The following is a 21,177-nucleotide window of genomic DNA, read 5'->3' as shown; positions in this document are numbered from 1 at the left end:
CTGCAAATACTCACAACACAAACAAATAAAGAAACGCACTGCAAATAGACACAGACCACATCGGAAATGTTTAAGGGAACCGCAAAGTGACAAACATGGCTGGGACATGCTCATGAATGTCTACTCTGAAAGGTGAGATTTGTTTATTTTAACATCCTGATCATATTCATTAGCTCTTTTTGTGGATATTATTAGCCTAAATAAGCTGACAAAATACACAATTACTGTAACTGTGAAAGGTTATGTAAGCTGGCTTTTACAACTTACCTTACAAAAATTAACCATAGCCTACTATTAAAATTAATTAATACATTTATTACATAAGAAACATGAAAACAAAAAAAATGGTTAGTAACATGCACAAATTAACCATGGATTTACTACACTAACCATAGTTTTAACCATGATATTTGTACAACTGTGGTTATACAAATGGTAATCAATATGCCAAAAAAACATGGTTAATTTTCGTTTTGTTGTAATTTTGTTGTGGTCTGTGCTACTTGCGCGTTACTGTATTTGGTTGTGTTGGGAGTACTTGCAGTGCGTTTCTGTGTTGTGAGTATTTGCAGCATGTTTTTTTGTTTGTGTTGTGAGCATTTGCAGCGTGTTTTTGTATTTGGTTGTGTTGCGAGTATTTGCATGTTCTGTCAAACTGATGAAGATGTTTTCTTAATTTGCTGGTGCTTTTTCTATTTGCATGTGTTTTCTGAAGTTGCAGCGTGTTGAGCTCTCTCGGCCACCGTAAATCAAATCTATTAACGTTACTTCTAAATTATGTTTTTTTTATGTAAAAAGCTTGATAACATTACAAGTGGACCTCAGAGAACAGTACAAAATAATAAAAAAAAAAACCTTTAAGTACAGTACTCAAGTGTATGTACTTTGTTACTGTCCACCTCTGACTGTGCACTGCCTGAAGGCATGGAAGGGTTTGTTCCTCATGTAATACTCTATTGAGCAATCTTTGGAATTGTGAGTGACTACACAGGCTACCTTTATCTTTTAAATGACAATGGCTCTGTGCCATGCACAAAATATGTAGTATTCTTTATATCGACAATCTCGCCCTGAAGCTTTGTAATTGTTAAAAACGAACTAATCCCATCATGTTCATAAGCATAAGACACACCCTGCCCCTTTATCAAAATCCCTAACCATTTGTAATGGCTTTTGCTGTACACAAAATGTTATAGGCTATTCATCATTCAGGTCTGTTTAAGGTTATTAAAGTTTTGGGGGAAAACAATGTCAAGAAAGCTGCCCAAGCTAAGGCTTTATTGGGCTGGCATCAGTTGTGTGGTTTAGGATTCTTGTAAACGGTTAAAAACAAATATTATTTTACAAGTTTTTACAAGAGAATCAGTCTTCATGCAGAAGTTTAGAACAATAACAAAAACACTTGTAGATGGTAAACACTATTTTGTATGGTACTTTTACAGTAATAATTCGAAAACATTTTAGTTTTTTTCATAGGGTATGATTTCACCATTTTTGGCTTTCAATGCCCAGATAGCATTCAAGTCAGACCAGCAAAACACATCAAGTAACATGCAGATGGTTTGTGTATGTATACATACTGTATACACACAAATGTAGGTATAAACTGTTATCTATGAATCTTTATAATTAGTTCAACAGCTGTAAAATATCTGTTGTTAGTTGAGTCTTTTGCCCTACACACTAACCTATAAACGGATAAAGAATTTATTTGGCATCTGTGGTGATGCTCTTGTGTTATTATGTGGTTTTGTAGGATGTTTAGCTCATGTTTGGTATTGGTATTTGTTAAATTTATTGTGTTAAGAGAGGTGTTGGTTGGTCGGGCAGGATGTGGTCAAATTAGTCGAGTGTGTTTTTTGTTTATTTGTGAGGTTAGATATTTTGTTTGTATCTTGGGTTTTAATGGGGTGTCTGAGGTTCTGACAGTTGTTCACATGTACACTGCTGAGGTTTTGTGATTTAAGTTAGTTTAAGACAATGCTTTAATGAAATAAAATGTGCCCATGTGTTGTTGAAGTGGTGGATGATTTTTATGCTAAGATGTCAGCGTGGAATTTTGTTTGTTCTTAGTCATTCAGTAAGTGATGGCCTCAACTCAGTATAAAAATGATGAGGAACATTGCTGTTGGTCATGGAAAAGATTAACACATATTTTATGGTATCAGATGTCGCTGTCTGGAGAACAAAAAATTCATTCTTACTCATACCCATGTGAATGGGTGCTGGCAAGCTCCAAAAGTATATTAAAAAAATCCTAAAACTGGTCCATATGACTTATGCACAAAGTCTTTTGATGCTTCTACAAAATTTCATTTGTGGTGTTCCACATACAAAAGAGTTTGAGGTGTGGAACCACATCCGGGTGAGTAAATGATGACAGAATATTCATATTTGGGTGAACTATTCCTTTAATGCACTGAAAAGCACACAGATAGTCTTCTCTTAATACAAAACAGATACAGATAATATAACAATCAGATAAATTCACATTTGTGGCATGCAAAAAAGCCATCATACATTCAAAATATTTTCAGCAAGGCTGAATGTTGTGTGCATTTGCAGCCATGGAAAACTTAAATTTAAGCTTATGAATTAGCCCCACACAACCCCCAATAGTTAACAAAGCTGTGCCTCTGAAGGTCATCAGTGGTCTTCAAGAATGAGAGGAATCTAGTGAATGATTGGAGGAGAGATATGGAATGAAATATGACAACAACAAAGATAAAGGCTGCCTGGAATGTGATTCTGTTGTTTTTGGCGATTGGTTGATTATTGATATTGTTGATTCTGTCATTATTGCCAATTTCTGATGACATGAGTTGCAGTGTTCGCAAAGCCCCTACAAAATGTTAATTTTTTAACAGCAAGAAAACTGATTCCTTTACAAAATTAAATGACATCTCATTTTTACTAGTATATTTACTGTACTAGATCAGGTATTTAAAATCTATGGCCAGTTACAGAGCCCAACAATAACGTTTGGGCAACCCTTGTCCAACAGTGCAGCAACCTGATGACCTCCAGCAATAAAATTACTTTCTGTGTGAACAGGATTTAAGAAAAGGGGTCATGTGATGCGATTACAATTTTTCCTTTCTTTTTGGAGTGTTACAAGCTCTTGGTGCATAAAGAAGATCTGTAAAGTTGCAAAGACTAAAGTCTCAAATCCAAAGAGATATTCTTTATAAAAGTTGAGTCGACAATAATCAAAGCAGCCTTACCTGCATTATCTCTTGTCTTTCAGCATCCCTCCACCACCCCGACTCCTCACCTTCAGCCCGTTCCTACCCCAGCACCATGGGGATCCAGGCTTAAACCCAAGCTTGGACCCCTCGCCCCAGACAGGGGGAGTACCCCGGGCTCGAGAGTAATTACCGAGCTCGGAGCCCTCTCCCCGGACAGCACTCCAAATACGCATAACCCTTACTCTGTTCATTATATGTAAGTGTGAACTCGTGAAATGGTAAGGGGCGTAACATTACCGTCACACGCTTGAGGCATTCGGACAATCACAACTCACTGGATAGCTGGCCAATCACAACACACCTCGCTTTTCAGACCGATGAGCTTTGTAAAAATCGATGCGTTTCAGAAAGGCGGGGCATAGAGGAGAAACAATAATGTACAGTATGTGGAAAAAAGTGTTTTTTGAACCTTAAACCGCATAAACACATTTCATTACACCAAATACACAAAATAATGTTCTTTTTAGCAACATCATATGACCCCTTTAAGAAAAAGTAAACAGATACAAATTGCATGTTTGAAACATGAATAATAAACATGAATGATAATAATGATTAAACATGCTTGCATTCATTACCACACTTACATAGTCATTCAGGCACAAACACACTGTCAATTAGGGGTGAATTCTTTGTGGATGACTGCATCACAGGCAAAAATATTTGATTAAGAGCACATGAAGCCACAGCAAAGAAAACATGACAAAAAAAGTAAAGAATTCAGTTTATAAATGCAGTTCTGATAATATCCAGGCACCACAGTTAGAAGGACTCGATTATAAATGATGTGTGTGTGATATTCTCCAGTTGGACAGAAGGACAGATTGTGAATATATACCATATCCTCTAATCTCATCATGACAGAGATGTGTGTTCTTTCTGTGGATCTGAGTATGTACAGTATATGTGCGTATGTGTCCACCCATATCCACATTTGGCACTGAGTAAAATTAAACAGTTTTTCACCTGTACCCTAAGCATGCTCACTACACTGTATAAAGCTACTGATTAATTCTTGATTGTTTTGCAGTCAGGTGAAACGTGTGTTTATACACATGCCTTATCTAGATCTGGGGCTCTTTGACTGAGCTACAGGGCACATTTTACTGCAAAAGGATTAACAAAACAAATTCTTATTTTTTTGGATAATGTTTGCTTTTACTTAATTTCATTATTAGAACTGGATTTAATAAAAATGTTTTACTGTAACATTATGAGGTTGCATCCTAGATGGCACACAATACATTTGAAATGAATACACTTAGTATTGCACACAATTTTTTTTCATTGCTTGATAAATTATTTTTTTTACCAGTCTACTTAGATCCATCATCAAATCAAAAGAGTAAGAAATAAAGATTGTAACGAAGTTCACAAAGCCACTTGTCTTGATTTATTAACTCGTTTACAAAATATTACACACTACTGTTCAAAAGTTTAGGGTTTATATGAGAAAGAAGTAGAAGATACCTTGCCAAGGCTGCATTTATTTGGGGAAAAAATAAATAAAAAAACACAGTAATAATATTGTACAGTATTAATTTAAATGAACTGTTTTCTATTCTTACATATTTTAAAATGCAATTTATTCCTGTGATGGCAAAGCTGAATTTTCAGCAGCCATTACTTCAGTCTTCAGTGTCACATGATCCTTTAGAAATCATTCTGATATGCTGATTTGGTGTTATAGAAAATTTCTTATTACAGGTTTTATCAGTGTTGTGCTGCTTAAAGTCCAATTTTAGGTCAGAATGCAATGATAGGATGTCATATCTGCCTGTCAACTTATGTATTTTTATACCTCCACACAGCTAATAGCGAGAGTTTGGGGCATTGTTACTGTAGCACAGTGATCCTCAAATCTGGCTCGCGAGATCCACTTTCCTGCAGACACACCTGAGTTTGCTAATCAATGTCTTCAGGATCATTAGAAAATCACAGGTAGGTTTGTTTGATTATAGAGTTGGAGCTAAACTCTGCAGGAAAGTGGATCTCGCGAGTCAGATTTGAGGATCACTGCTGTAGCAGGATGAGCCAGAGGGTGTTTAGCCGGCGTGGAAGAAGAAATTCAGACTCCATTACAGAAGTAACGGAAGTACAGAATTCAAAGAATTTCCAAAATACACAAAGACAAACAATGGGGTAAATCAAGAGTAAACATTGGCAGTGTTTTTATAAGATGGTGAAATTTTGGGTTTCAGTCGATACAACGAACTTGCAGATTTCTTCTCGACAGGTTAGCTAAACTTCAAGTTAAAAGTATTCCTAATATGTTGGACCTGCTATTAAAAGTAGTGTACTTTTACCTGTTGAGACATGCCTTCATTTTATAGACACATGCATGACGCGCGAAAGGTTGTTTGCTAAATAGCTAATGTAGCACAGAAACTGCCAACCCTAGCCTTAATATTTTTGTGGAAACTGATACTTTTTTCAGGATTCTTTAATAAATAGGAAGTTCAAAGGAACATCATTATTAGATTTTTTTTTTAGCATTTGTTTCTCACAAAAAATGTATTCCATCATCTAGCTTCAAAAAAGATTCAATATGTTTCCCCGTGCCCCCCAGTCTTTCCGTTTTGAAAAAGACTGTAGGGATTTTTGCACACGTTTCATCCGTGTTCTCTCATGCTGTCTGCTTGCATTCATTAGCCAAATATACAGAATAAACAAATTTAAAGCTACAGCCCGAGCATCTGGTATCCACTGCAATGGGACTGAATACAGCTGAGCACAGAAAAACGATGCTGAAGTATTTTTCCTGCTCCCTACGTTAGTGCTTTGTGATCATCTCTGATTGAGACAACACAGAGGTTTGTTAGTTTACGGAGATGTGTGAGTATTCCTTCTGATGGGGAGTAAAACAAATCACTAGAGGAACTGAATCCAGTACTTGTCATGGATTCATGGCAACACATGAAAGTTAAACAGTTAACTTTGAAATATACAGAAGCCAGGCTGTTACAACATTGAACGATTTTAATAGGTATATTTAATTTCGCTATGAGGTGCAAATGAGAAAGGAAGGAAAGGAAGGCTTAAAGAATTGTTTGCTTTGCCATATCATTTTGTATATCCCCTGTTTAAATGCTTGAGCTGTTTTAGTGTAACCAATATAATAGCATTCACTGGAAAAGACTATTCAACATTGGCTCAAAATGTTTCTCTGTTCTTAAGGGCTGACACAGATGCACGGACCATTTAAACCACGGATGCTGTGCAAACAGTCCTTTTAAAGTGTACTGTGGAGTTCACGAACGGTCAAACCAACAGCTCAATGGAGGACAGTGCGTCAGCTCAAAGGATCCCCTCTGGTGAGCTAAAGTTGAAGTCAAAATACTACATTTAAACAATACAGTTGTCAGGGAGAGAGCAAAAGAGAGAGAGAGAGGTTCATCATATCCATGTGTTTGGGTATGCTTTGGGTTTGAGGAAATGTGTTGAATAACACATTACTGGATGTGCATCACTTGACACATTTATTGTGAAAAATAATTAACAACTGCTGGAGATAATCAAGTGCAGCATTTTGGGTCTCTGTCTGTTTCTCTCTCTCTCTTTTGTTCTGTCCCTTTTATCCTGTGACTGTTCGACCTTGGAGTTTTGCTTTTTAAAAACATTAATCAGGGTGCATGACGCATTTTGTGCTCTACATTTGATCAGCCATAATATGTTGAGTTAGCGGTTTGTAAAGGCCTCTTCAGGGAGCAAAACAGCTCATGTGTGTGTGATTGTTCTATGTGCTTATATGCATGTTTCCTTGTGTGTTCATGCCTGATTTCATTCCCTTATCTTTGTGATCCCTAGAGTGTTCATCGTTGTGGTTTTGGGCTTTGAATAGTTTTGGCTAAATCGAGTCGTCTGTGTTATGAGTTCAATATGAACCACATGTTGATTCAAACACATACTCTGTCAGCCATATTCCAGGAAGGTTCATTTGAAATTATGAGACAACAGGATTAAAAAGAAAGGTAAAAGATCCTGGGGTGCATTAGACTGGTTCCCTTTCAGTCGGTCACTCTCAACGTCACGTCGGATGACCGACGAATTGGGATCTCGCTTAGAGAGACCAATCTACTTCGAGTGTAAACTAAACAAGCCAATGCACATTGAACTTGTACTGCTATACATACATTTTACATTAAATTAGGGCATTTGTTGTGAAATTCAGTTCACTAAATTAACTAGTTGAGATTTTTCACTGCTGTGATAGTGTGTAAACCTACTTTTCCCTGTAATTTTCAGTAGTGTTTTTTGTCAATTTAATGTGTAATGTGAACAATAAAACTTTCAAAATGACAGGTTTTCATAAATGTAACAATTTATGGTTTGGAGACGTTTCGGAGCCGCTCAGGTAGACCTGTTTGCCTCTTCAGAAACCTCTCACTGCCAGTTGTTCTTCTCCCTGGCCGAGGGAACACTAGGCACGGACGCACTGGCATACAGCTGGCCGCGGGGCCTTCGCAAATATGCGTTTCCCCCCAGTGAGCCTTCTTGCAGAGATGCTGTGCAAGGTCAGGGAGGACGAGGAGCAGGTCCTGTTGGTGGCCCTATTGGCCTACCCGGGCCTGGTTCCCGGAACTACTCTTGGGACCTGACTCTAGTGCTCACAGCACTACAGCAGGGCCCATTTGAGCCTTTTCAGACGGTCAAGCTGAAATTTCTTTCGATGAAGACTTTGCTTCTGTTGGCATTGGCCTCCATCAAGAGGGTAGGGGACCTGCACACATTTTCGGTCAACGATTCGTGCCTAGAGTTCGGGCCGGCTGACTCCCAGTCCCTGAAGGAGGGAACGGAGACGTCACGTCCCGTCGCCACAGCTCCTGTATCACTGCTGAGCTGCCGGGTCACCGGCTCGGCTCCTTAGTCGAAAACCTGAATATGCGTTGCATCTGCTGCCTACTTATACTCACGCTGTGATCAGCGGCAGCTGGATGCAATAATCACATGCCAATGTGCATTGGCTCGTTTAGTTTACACTCGAAGTAGATTGGTCTCTCTAAGCGAGATCCCAATTCGTCGGTCATCCGACGTGACGTCTCCGTTCCCTCCTTCAGGGAGCGAGGGTTACCATACGTTACCAAGACGTTCTTTAGGTCAACTCAAAAGAGTACGAAAAAAATGAGAAAAAACATCAAATAACTGCCAACACATTTCTCCGCATCATGATGACTCTCGTTAGACAATGTAGTCTGCAAATGATCATACACTGACTTTTCATAATTTCACAAAACTCACATTTGTTCCTCGAATACTGAATCAATTACCACACAAGAACATTACATTAAGTTTCATTGGTTTGGACAGCGTATAATAATGGGATAGATCTTCTCCATACGTCAACAGATAATCTGAAACAAGAGGTTGTACAGGCAGTCCCGAAGAATAATTATAAAAATGACTACTAGTTTATTATTAATACTATTATTAATATTCGTAGTGTTATTTAGTGATGCACAATATAGTGGTACCAAGTTTACCAAGGTTTTCTGTACTGGTCGACAATTGGATATGTAATTGTACATAATTTAATACCATGGGTAAATGAAATCTTTAGCAAATCTCAAAACAACTGTCTGTCATGCTTTAATTTATTATGTTGTAAAGCCTTTATTTGTAGTAATTCAAACAATTGATTTTTTGGTGCAGTTTACTTTTACACTTTACATGCAATAGAATAGAATTTTAACATTTGTCATTTATTGTTTATCGTCAATAAGGCAAAAATAGTTGGGGTGTTATCAATATTGGCCAGAATTCCCAGTATTATTACCAATAAAATTGAGGACATTTGAAAATGTAGTGGCAGCATGTGCATATACTGTTGTTCCTTTTTATTTTGGTATTGTTGCTTAGCATTTTCTTTTACTTATTTTGTTGCTTTTTGTTTAGACTTCAAGAGTCCTGAGGAGTGTACATACGACATCCACATGGTTTATGGCTATTCTGTGGTACAATTTTGTTAGCATGCAGTAGCCTTTCACAGCAGGCATGTCAGCACTTGCTCTGAACCATTTGTTGTGGTAACTAGATAATGGAAAACAATAAGCCAGGCTGAACTCAGATCAGTACCATGGTGCCTTATAGGGGCTGGATGTGATGGAGATCATAGAACTGGCAGCAGTTGCATTGCTTTGGTTTTAATTTTGCATGCACTTACAACATCCCACACCCTACATGTTGAAATATTCATGGAGACAAATGTTGCTTTCTTAGTATCATTGTTGTAATGAAGTAAAGTGTATTACTGTAAATATGTCATCTGTTTGAACGTCCAATAATCGCTGAGAAGATCACTGTCTGGATGTGTATGGCAAGTTTAATACATAATTTAATTTGCCATTTGTTTCCTTTAGCATGTCTTCAGAAAGGCGAATGTAAGGGCATTGTTGGATTATGTTTGATGTGTAATTTCTATGGTATGAGGTGCTGTCTTCTCTGCCTGCTCCTTTTTTCCCATAGATTATTTTGGCTGAGTCAGTGTGTGAGTTGCTCTCCCAAGGTCAATCCAATGAGATCACAGTTTTAAAAGTAAATTATTCTCATCTGCACAAATAGGATGATCTAATGCTGCTCGCCATGTTCACCCCTGAGATAATGGCTAGAAGGAAAAAGTTCAACAGTTGACTCTGGTGAAATGTCAATTTTCTTCTAGCCGTTTAACTTCTAATTAGACAAAAGCAATAACCTTTGCAAAATAGAGTCTGAATGTCTGGTTTTATTAAGAGACCTCTAATACTTGTCTTGGATGGACTGTCAAAGGCTCTGTGACATTGAGTTGTTTATTGTCTGGTGTCTAGAATTAAACATTAGACTGGGTAATTGCATTTGCGTCTTATGTAACTTGTCTTAGGTTCACAGTGACATACAGTGGTCATTTATCATTCTGAAGTTTTACAGTACTTGGAGTTTGTTCTAAGACACAATATGAAGAAATTTATGAACAATATTTAGCAATATGCTACTGAGTGTTTTATTTCTACACTAAAAGCAGAAAACACTCCTTTTGTGATTCAGTGTGGCTGATATATTTTGTGTAGATCAGAGCTAGAGGCCCAAAATGTTTTGTGACCCTTTTTGTGACCCTTTTTGTGACCCTTTTTATGACCGAAACCACATCGGTGGTAGTGTAATGCCAGTCTACACATTGTGTGTGCAGTAAAATTAATATTTGGGAGTGTATTTGAAACAAGGATTTTTTAAAAACAAACCTTACTCAGCAGTTCACACAATTAGTTCATTTGAAAAGCAGCATTGTTAGAAACACTGTAGGCATGTGTTTGAACCATGGTAAAGAACTCACTGCACTTTTGTTATTGTGTGTTATGACCAGTCTTTTGGATGAATGAAACTTAATTTTCATTATGTTCTTGGCAAAAATAAATTCTTGTCCAATCTAACGTTGGTGGGCTATACATACTGTAAGATCCTGGCACACAAACAGTGTTGTTTTAATCAGTTTGCCAAGAAACAATTATAGTCCTGAAGGCCATAAATGGCCATGGAGATACATTAGCTTAACTGCAATCTCTCTTACAAATCTGTAAAAGCAGCCAGAGGACCTTTTTAGTTTATCTTTATATAATAGTGTCTTTCCCCACCATGGCAGTTTTCAACATTATCAAATCTAAAAACAAATGTTCTGACTGATTAACAGAACCTATAGAAATGTGTACTGATGATTATATACCTGTGTCTGCTTTCATTTTTTTGCCATCCCCTCAAACATTTGATATATTTAGAGGACAACAATATTGCAGTATACAAGACTTTATTTTTGTTATTTAACAACCACGGATGCAAAATTAAATTAACTTACAGTGCAATTCTTGGCAAGACCTAACACTGATCTTGAAGTAGTCTGAGCAAGGCCTCTGAGGTCTGAGAAGACAGAGGGCGCTTTCTGAGCTTATCTTTTGTGCTTTGGTAGGCATTAGTCCTAGTACTGATCTCTATAGGAGGTTGAGCTGATGAATATTTGTTTGTTGCTCCTCATTCCATCTTTATCTGTATAAAACACCCCGAATTATGGCTGCTAATCCTTTATATCGTTCAGCTTTGGCCTGTGAATTCTCAAAATAAAGATCTTCGATCAAGTTGGCAAGCCATGGAGTGTTGAGTGTGCAATTAAAAATAAAATGCAGGAATCAATAAGAAATGTATTAATTAAAAATATAATCAAAGTATCTTAAAAAGACATTTTACATATTTTCATTTAATATAGTTAAATGAAATGATAACAAAAAATAAATCGTTTCAATGAGCCATGTTGTAAAAATCAGTCTAATTCAGTTACTGTTACGGGTTGGTGAGGGACACACACGAGGACGAAGGAGATATACAAAAGGTAATTTAATCAACAAATCCAGGAGACAGGCAAGTAGACCAACAATACATTAACGAGAACAGACTCCAACCCATGGCGGATCAGGGGCCTCGGGAGGCCATGGCGGATCCTGGACCTCGGGAGGCCATGGTGGATCAGGGGCCTCGGGAGGCCATGGCGGCTCCTCCGTGGCCTTGGTTGGCTCAGCCACAGGTATATGCCCCCCCCCGCGTCGTGCCAACTCACCCGGTTGGAGAGCTCGAGGAAACCCTCCACATATCGCTCCAACCTCCGACCGTCTTGCCGCAAACCCCACAGCGTGTCCTCAGCTGCAGTCATCGTTTCGGGTCCGTTCTTCTGTTACGGGTTGGTGAGGGACACACACACGAGGACGAAGGAGATATACAAACGGTAATTTAATCAACAAATCCGGGAGACAGGCAAGTAGACCAACAATACATTAATGAGAACAGACTCCAACTAAGGGAAAACAGAGTATTTGTAGGGGAGCAAATGAAAGAACTAATGAGTTAATTAATCAAACACAGGTGAACGAAATGACAATTAGGAGCCAAAGTAAAACTAGGTCACAGGGGAACAGATAAACTGAAAACACAATGAAAACAGAACAAAAACTAAACATAACCCTAACAGTTACATGTGTACAGTCCAAAATTAATAAGTGAACAGTTAATCGCTGTTTTTAAACTATTGGCAAAAATAAAAATGTGAAATTGTTTGAGAAAAGCAACTGTAAAATGTAGTTTTTTTTTTTTGTATTATATTATAAATTATTTTATTTCTTTTTAAAACATCCATTAAATCAACAGCCCATTTTTATTAAGTGACACTCCTAGTTATAAACAAAATATATCAAATTTGCTTAATATGTATTTGTGTTTATCAGTTGTTTACTTTGGAAGGGTTCGTAACAAAAAACATATAACAAGATGAACCTTTTTAGGACTGTTTTAGCTCAATAGCTCTAAGTCTCTATGTAAATAAAATATGAAAAATGATATACTCATGTTAAACTGAATCACATTTTGTGCCATCTTTAAATGGTTTTCCTTTTAAGTTATTGTATTTTTAGAAGTTGACATGGGCCTCCTCCTCTTTTACTTGTTTTCAGTTGAATAGCAATAATTTCATCTGGATAGGAGAAATCAACTTAGATCTGTTTAAATAGGCAGCTTTTTCCAGGAATACTTTTTCACTTGTAGGCCATGTATTTTCTGCTGCCAATTCAATCTGGCTTGAAATTAAGCATTCACTAACAGAGCTGAAACACAAATCATGAAAACACTGAACTATGTGTGTATGATTTTACATATTATTCTTATGTTTCTGAATAATCTAAATTTAAGTGTCTTTCCTTCTCTTGCATTCTTACACTTTTCCTTATTTTAGTGGTCGCTGCGCAGCTTTAGTGAGTAAGTCATAAGCTACGATCTGATAACCTCATACACAGACTTGCTCACTTTCTGCAGTCCTCTTTTCAGCTCTCTTTGCATTGTTTGCTTGATATCCAGCTGCCGTCCACTCTAGCAATAGGCAATTAATCAAAAGTGAAATACATCTGACTTAACATGGTATGTCTGTGCGGAGTCAACGTAAGTACAAGTACCAGGGAGCAGGCCAACAAGGGACTTTTTACATTTGAAAATTGTAAGTATTTAATTTGGGTACATGATTTTGAATCCTCAGCTGTGGATTTATGGTTTATGTAATTCTGTGAACACTGCAAGTCCTTTTGTCCTCATAATGAGGAAGAGGGAGTGAGAGAAAGACAACGGATGAGAACAGATTGTACCACTAGACTGTTTCGGAATTGTTGTTTATATTAAGAATTTATGGATCCCAGCTGAGCTGTTTAAGTACAGATAACCTTTTGAGACAAGTGTGTACAGTACAGTATGTGTCTTAGAGAGGGTGTATGTATCTGATTATGGGTAAAGGGAGAAGTGCTCCATCACTTAGCCAAGTTAGACCATAGTCAAGTCTGAAACATTCAGTTCTGGCCTGAAAATTCACAACTGGAGCATGATTCAAAAACTGTCCTGATGCCAATATCATAAAGTTTTTTTTCTTGCATGCACGTGGGATCTGCACATTCTCTTGAGCTACGAAGTGAGAAACGCTTGAAGCTTTCATGATGATGGGTGTTTGTGCAGAGTCTTTTTGCCCAAAAAAGTTTGCCCAAAAATGGAAATTCTGGCAGCATTTACTCACTCACATCTAGTTCTAAACTCAAACGACTATTTTATTGACCACAAAAGGTGAGTTAAGGTGAGTGTTATTGAATAGTATGGCTTCAGAAGACTTGGAATATAGAATACAAGTGATATGGACTCCTTTTATTGTGTTTTTTCAGTTTTTTTGGAGCCTTTCCTCACCTATTTACTTTTATTAAATTAACAAAGTATGGTCAGTACATTCTTCAGACTTTTTTGTTTTGTACTTCACAGAAGAAAGTAAGTCATACAAGTTTGGAATAGCATGAGGGTGAGTAATTGATGACAAAATGTTCATTTTTCGTTGAACTTTCCCTTTAATAAATCACAGTAGTAGGTCTCCATGCACTGGATGAACTACTGAAAGAGGTGCATGACACTCTCAACAACTCTTCGTCTGAGATAGTGCAACTTGTTGAAAAATCCCAGGGTCCTCTGTCACATTCTTTTAGATAATTTTATCTAAAACAGCATTGTTAAGAAAAACAGCTGCTGTGAAGAACGCGTTGAAAAATCCCAGGGTCCTCTGTCACATTCTTTTAGATAATTTTCTCTCTCCACATTTAGGTCAACAGCATTGTTAAGAAAAACAGCTGCTGTGAAGAACGCTTAGCAACTGCAATTACTCAAGAGGACGTGGGCAGCTGGATGGGATGGAATGGATGTGTCAAGATTTGCTGGCATGGACAAAAAACTGTTTTCACACACCAGATACTTCCACAAGCACATTTTTTTTTCAAGATTTCATCAGAACATCAGGCCTGTTTTGGGGAAATAACTCACTAACTCACTAGTTGTCCTACTGTGGAGTAAAAAGAGTGATTTGTGAAATTTCTCAGATTTTCCAATCTTTTTCTTCTTTCCATTTTCTTTAAACCCAGCTATATGTTAGAGCCAGATAGTCTGTTCCGTGTTTCCAGTGAAGCAAACAAAGCAGGTCCTTGCCTTTTGACAAATAGCACTGTGTTGCAGCAGTCTCTCTGAGCCTATTATAATCTGGAAAAGTACATGTACATTCTTGGCAATGGGTTCTGAGCGAAAACACAACCACATTGTAGATTCATCAGCAAACTCTGATAGAAGCTGATCTCGTTCTGAACCGAGAGCAGTGATGGAGGACTGAGGGTTTTGTCTTGAACATGAAGTCCTCAGACCTATCTGCAAGCTTATCCACCACAGACATTGGAAGCTTTCCTGATTGTCCTCACCCTGGGGTGCCTTTTCCAAAATGTCAAGCGACTGAATAAAGCTGTTTCTGTGATGAACACTTGCACTGTATGCAGTGATAGAAGTAAGAAGAAGTAACAGTTTAAGTCTAGGAAATGACCACCATGAAAAATGAAAAGTAAATGGAAATAGAATTCATTGAATTTATCATTTACTAATCAAACAGAAAGAATATGCATATTTTGAAAATGTATCTGATGTATACAGGTATTAGTTCTGTTTTGGAACCATATGGTTCCATTTTGGGAACCATATTAACTGGTAAAGAGAAGCAATCATTGGATTCACTATGTGTTTGTAGGGACAAAAATAAAATGATTTTGAATGAATCGGCTAACATTTTTTAATATTAAAATTAAATGCGATTAAAAATTCTTCTTTCTATAACCTGTGTTGCTGAAAAATGTATGAAACCCCAATCCCAAAATATGCATTAAAATGAGGATTTATTTGTGAGTATATTCTGAATGTGTCAAACAGGCCTGCCAAGTTGTGGCTGAAGTAGTCCACTTATTAAGAAGGCAACGCAAATCTTTTATCCAATTTTAATATACTCAACCCTTTCCTCATACTGCTGTATTTTTAAAAGGAATAATAAGCCTCTCATAAACAGTGTTATTCTTTTATAAATGTTATATCAACCCTGACAGACCATGACAACAGTTAAGGCCTAAGAACTGGTTCTCTCGAGCAGTTTTAATTATTATTATTATTTTTTAAAATCTCTAAAAGAAGAATGACGTTATTGTGTGGAAACAGTGGAGCTCTGTGTACTAGTGATCTCACTGCTCGCAGATGATGAGTTGAGGAGGTATATTGATCCGTATCTCTGAATTAACTAATATCTGTCACCTAAGGCAAGTATTTATTCAGTCTTTGGGCATGTTCTGTGTTTTGTCTTGTGATATTGGTCTGTCTGACTATGTGTTATTAACACAAGAGGCAGGATTGAGACATTCCTTCTTTAGTGCTGAATAAAAGATGTCAAAAATATGGAATGACTGAATCTACATAATGCACTAGGAGCGTTGTATGTAACTAAACAATTCAAAGGTTATCTGCTGCTCATTTTATGTTTGTTTCATTAGATGGGTGGCCCAAACAACACTGTTGGGAGATGTGAGTGAAGCTCAAAATCTGGAAACTAGGCACTGCTGACATTATCAAGGGCTTAACTTTGAGAAGTTCCAGAGACTGAGACTAAAGTTAGAAAGTTGTCAGTGTCATACACTGCTGTGTACCATGAGAGTGAGTTCTGCTCTTTACAGGCCATTGTGAATGTGTGTTCAGTGACTTGTATTGATAATTATTGTGATTGTGCAGAATGTTTATTGTAGATCCATCACTTATTCCTGCTCTTGAAGCTGGCTCTATTTGAATTCAGTCATGGATGTCACACCTACTGACTGTTTTGGCTTAAATCTCACCCTCTTCTGCCTACTCAGCTGAGACGGGGGTACTGAAGACAAAAAAGGCCAGCACCTTTGTAATGACATGAGAACAGAATTTTCTGTTCCCTTAAGCTCACTTGCCAGTTTGATGAACAAATGAGTTGTTTGAATTTTGGAAATCTACATTTTCATGGTTATTTTGTACTGAATCGGCAAGTTCTTTTTTGTCACAAATTAGCTTGTCAGTAGGCCAGAATCTATTTAACGGGGATTTCTGACAGCTGCTGAGACAGTCTCTGATTCCATTTTGACTGGGAAAAAATATTGTTTCTCACATGGACAGCTGCAGATATTCATGCCAAAGGGTTTAGGTTACATTTGAGCAACATAGAAGTTAGACAATACCTAAACACATTTAAAGGGATAGTTCACCCAGAAATCCATGCCATCATTTACTTACTCTCATGTTTTTCCAAATCCATATAACACATCCAAAATTCTTTTTATGTTCAGCACAAGTAAGTCAGATGTGAAGGTTAATGACAGGATTTTTCTATTTTTGAGTGAACTATCCCCTTAAATCTTTACATGAAGTGTATAAAATGGCAACAGATGTACACTGTATGTGAGAAACTTGCTCCATCCTCCAAATACAATTACCCTGGCTCCAATTCCCTCGTTGGTCATGTAACATGTGGCTAATAAATTGCCACAGAGCATTACTCCGTTCTGTACACATATATTACTGTTGATTCGAACAAACCCCAATACCCCAAATTCTCTGCTTCATTTAAGCCGCAGAGTCTTTGTTTTAATAACTTTGATTAGTGAGAGGACGCTGAAGGAACACTTGAGAAGATCCAGATGCTTTTCCTCTGCATGTCTCTCTCACAGCTTTACAGAGTATGGCATGTGGTGGATGGATGTGAGAAGGAAAGGGTGGGAGAAAGAGAGAGAGAGAAAGAGAGTATGACTGATCTCAAATTAAACTGGATGTAGTGAAAGAGAACGTAAAGAGAAAATAAAGCAAGACCAAGGCACACATGCAGTGTAGTGGATCTGAAGAAGCTTCTTGGTGCCCTTAGGCATTGGACAGGCATATGGGTATGATCAGAAGAGTGTATTGTGGTCTTGATGGAGACCATGTTGGACATGTTGAATACTGGCTGATGGCTTTGGGGAATATTTGAGTCGATTTAGCTCAGATGTTGCACCAACAAACTGCACAGTTAAGCTACATGAAGTTATTACATGAATATTGTTTGTTGGTGAAAGTATATTAAAAACGTTTTCTTTATTAATTCTTTTTTTATTCTATTTTCTAGTAAAAACACTTGAGCATTTAATGAAGAAATGCAAAAACATCAACATTTCAAGCACAAACATCTGTATCTTGTTAGATTTGTGCTTAAAACAATTTTTTAATGGAATAAGAATAATTACATTTCAATATATAATTTTTTGATATTGTAAGACTTATTATTTTAATATATTATTAATTTTATACAGTTGTTTGTAGTTTAGTTGTTTGGGGTCAGCAAGAAGAAATTAATACTTTTATTCAGCAAGGATAAATTAAATTAATCAAAAGTGACAGTTAAGACATTTATAATGTTACAAAAAGTTCTATTTCAAATAAATTCTGTTCTTTTGAACTTTCTATTCATCAAGGAATCCTAAAATCCACACAAATATTAAGCAGTACAACATTGAAAAAAAATTTTTTTTTTTATGAGCACCAAATCAGCATAATAGAATGATTTCTGAAGAAACATGTGACACTGAAGACTAGAGTAATGGCAGCTGAAAATTCAGCTTTGCCACATTAACATTTTAAAATAGGAAACCGATCACAGACTTCTTTCAAAAACATGAAAATAATCTCTATAGTAGTGTGTATAAATGAACAAATTTGCTTCTCTAATTAATTTCTTTTTACTGCAAAACAAAACAATACTTTTTTTTTTTGGTCATTCTAGTATCTGGGTTTGTGTATATATTTGTCGTCGTGCATTAGAACTGCAAGGGTCTGCTGTAAGTGGTATATAGTATTTAGTGTCAAAGGTTATGGATATATGTGTTGCAGATCCCCGGTGGACTCTTCAAATGTAAGTTGACAAGAAGAAAATAACAGCCAATCCCATGTGAAAGCCCCTCTCCCTTTGAAGGTCTGCTCTGGCCCAGCCAAAGAACAATCTGGTAGTGATTGAGAAGATGACATCATCAGAAAGGTTGGAGTTGAGGTGGCACAAGAGAGAGATAAAGAAAGAGAGGAGAGTGAGCGTGTGTGCCTGTGAGCATGTGCATGACAATGAGGGAGTCAACAAGAGCTGGCTGAAGGTCACATGACAGAAGAAAAAGAGTGGAAAAATGAACCAAATGTGCTTTCTCAAAACACCATGTGCCTTTTGGCAGCTGTTGTGGCCTTGTGTGTTACTGCATGGACTGTGCGCGTGAGTGGTGCGTGATTTTGCTAACTGTAGGTTACCCATCTACACCCCCTTACACAATTCAAACACGCCCACATAGATAATAAACCAAACAATATTACAAACGTCTTTCACTTGTCATTTTCAAATGAATAAATAGTCCTTAAGACACAAATGCCAGTCCTAGACTACAGTTCAAAAGTATCAGCAACCTTGAAATTTATGTATTGGAGACTTGAAATGCACCTCGGCTAGACAATGGCACACTGTATGAGTTTCCTGTTGTAAAGTCATCGATTTAAAGTACATTTGCAAATGCAAATGACATGCAGATTATGTAATTATCATTTGCATGTCTCAAAATAATCTCGAGATAATAGGAAAATGATATTAAAACCACAACAACAAGGAGTTTTTTAAACTTTTGTCAAGATCATGAGAAAATAATGTTTAATCCACGGCATTTTAGGGCTACCATAGTATAACATCAAACCTCACCTGCTTAACCATATCTGCAGCCTGAACCTCAGATTGATCCTGCTCGGAAAATAGAAAGCTCAATGTCTGAGATCCATGAATATTACAATGAGCTGAGTTTGTGTGCTGACTTCAAACGAGGAAATCCTCCTGGGGTTTTTTGCCCTGGTGCCTTTTGTACTCCAGGTAAACTTTAAAGCAGTACTTGCACGTGTGGCACTTTGAAGAGGAACTCTAAGACTCATGCAATGTGAGCTGGATTGTTTTGAGTCTTCCGTTGCATCATTCTTGCACCATCCCTTTTGCTTTTGTTAAATTCTCAGTGACATTCAATACCCTTTCAAAGCCTGTTCTCTGCCATGAAAAGGTCAGGCACTGAGGTGTGTGGTTAGCACGTATATGAGTTGTGTGTTTGTCTTTGTGTCTTACATACCCATTTCCAGCTGGTCAGCCCTTCAAACACGTCATTGGCCAGACTCACCACATCACCGCATGCAGTTCTTGACATTTAATGGAAACAGAGAAACCCATACTTGCTTCAAAGTGCATTGCCGCTGCAGTGGTTCTCTCAGCCATCACTTTAGCTACCTCACACTAATTCACACATTACACAGAAGAACAGCTTGCATAGCAGCAAGAATAGCAGTTTCGGATGGCCTTTTTTAATTAAAGATTTAGATCATATTCATTCAAGTCATAAAAGGCCATTTCAGAGGATTTGCATATAAAATTTTGCCTAGTTTTCATCCTAAAAGAATGTGTACAATCGTAATTAGTAGATGATAACCTGGACATTCTAGGTGGAACTGTTCACATCCTTGGGCTTGGAATTACGCATGTCTGTGGCAACACTATTAATGGCAAAATAAACATGAGTAATTTGAATAATCAATAGACAAAACCCCAATACATGAAGTAACAATTGTTATGCAAATTTTTTATTAATAAACTTTAAAAGTTTATTTTTTTTATTTAGCAGGGCATTACACATTATATTAAACTCCACTGTATGTCTCTCATTTATTTTCTTTTTATTCTAGCATTAAGACAAACAATAAATAAAAAATAGAATTAATAAATAACTTTATTTTACTTCTGAAGTCACCATTTTGAGTGTTTCCTCATAACGTTGAACCACATGGTGAAAACTGAGTTTACAAGGACATGAATGCTTTTTGAAAGTCATCTCATAATTACTGTAAGTCCAACATGGCATGAACGCACCTTATGTACGCACTTAAAGTTTCAAACATTGGAAAAAAATACATTTACATTTACATTTAGTCATTTAGCAGGCGCTTTTATCCAAAGCGACTTACAAATGAGGACAATAAAAGCAGTCAAAACTAACAAAAGAGCAACAATATATAAGTGCAAATGACAAGTCTCGGTTAGCCTAACGCAGTACACGTAAGGTGTGTACAGGTATACAAATCTGCAGCAACTGCGTGATGCTATCATGTCAATATGGACCAAAATCTCTAATGAATGTTTCCAACACCTTGTTGAATCTATGCCACGAAGAATTAAGGCAGTTCTGAAGGCAAAAGGGGGTCCAACCCGGTACTAGCAAGCTGTACCTAATAAAGTGGCCAGTGAGTGTATATATATATATATTATACACACACATATACACACACACAGAAAGAAAAACAAGTAGATAGAATAAAAAAAATAGAAAGCTAGTGTTTTTTTTTTGTTGTTGTTGTTGTTTGTTTTGTTTTTTTTAAATAAAAAAAAAGATATATATAGATAAAGTAGAATTAAAATAGAATAGAAAGTGCTAGAGTTAGAGTGTCAAATAAAGGTGGAACAGATGTGTTTTTAGTCGTTTCTTGAAGATGG

At 37.0% G+C, this 21,177-nt stretch overlaps 1 long non-coding RNA gene across 2 annotated transcripts in view; it reads left to right on the top strand.

Moving 5' to 3' along the window:
* The window catches only part of LOC107722799 (uncharacterized), a 37,529-nt gene extending 18,586 nt beyond the window's left edge, over positions 1-18,943 (top strand). For both annotated transcript variants that reach the window (XR_001637843.1, XR_001637842.1), the window contains exons 2-3: positions 6,426-6,562; positions 18,513-18,943. This is a non-coding gene — a long non-coding RNA (uncharacterized LOC107722799). The remainder of the gene's footprint in view (positions 1-6,425; positions 6,563-18,512) is intronic.
* Positions 18,944-21,177: the final 2,234 nt, after the last annotated feature.

This window comes from Sinocyclocheilus rhinocerous, unplaced genomic scaffold (genome assembly GCF_001515625.1).
Source record: "Sinocyclocheilus rhinocerous isolate Xijiao unplaced genomic scaffold, SAMN03320098_v1.1 scaffold544, whole genome shotgun sequence".
In the NCBI taxonomy this organism is placed as follows: domain Eukaryota; kingdom Metazoa; phylum Chordata; class Actinopteri; order Cypriniformes; family Cyprinidae; genus Sinocyclocheilus; species Sinocyclocheilus rhinocerous.
This window is presented reverse-complemented; position numbering and strand designations above follow the sequence as displayed.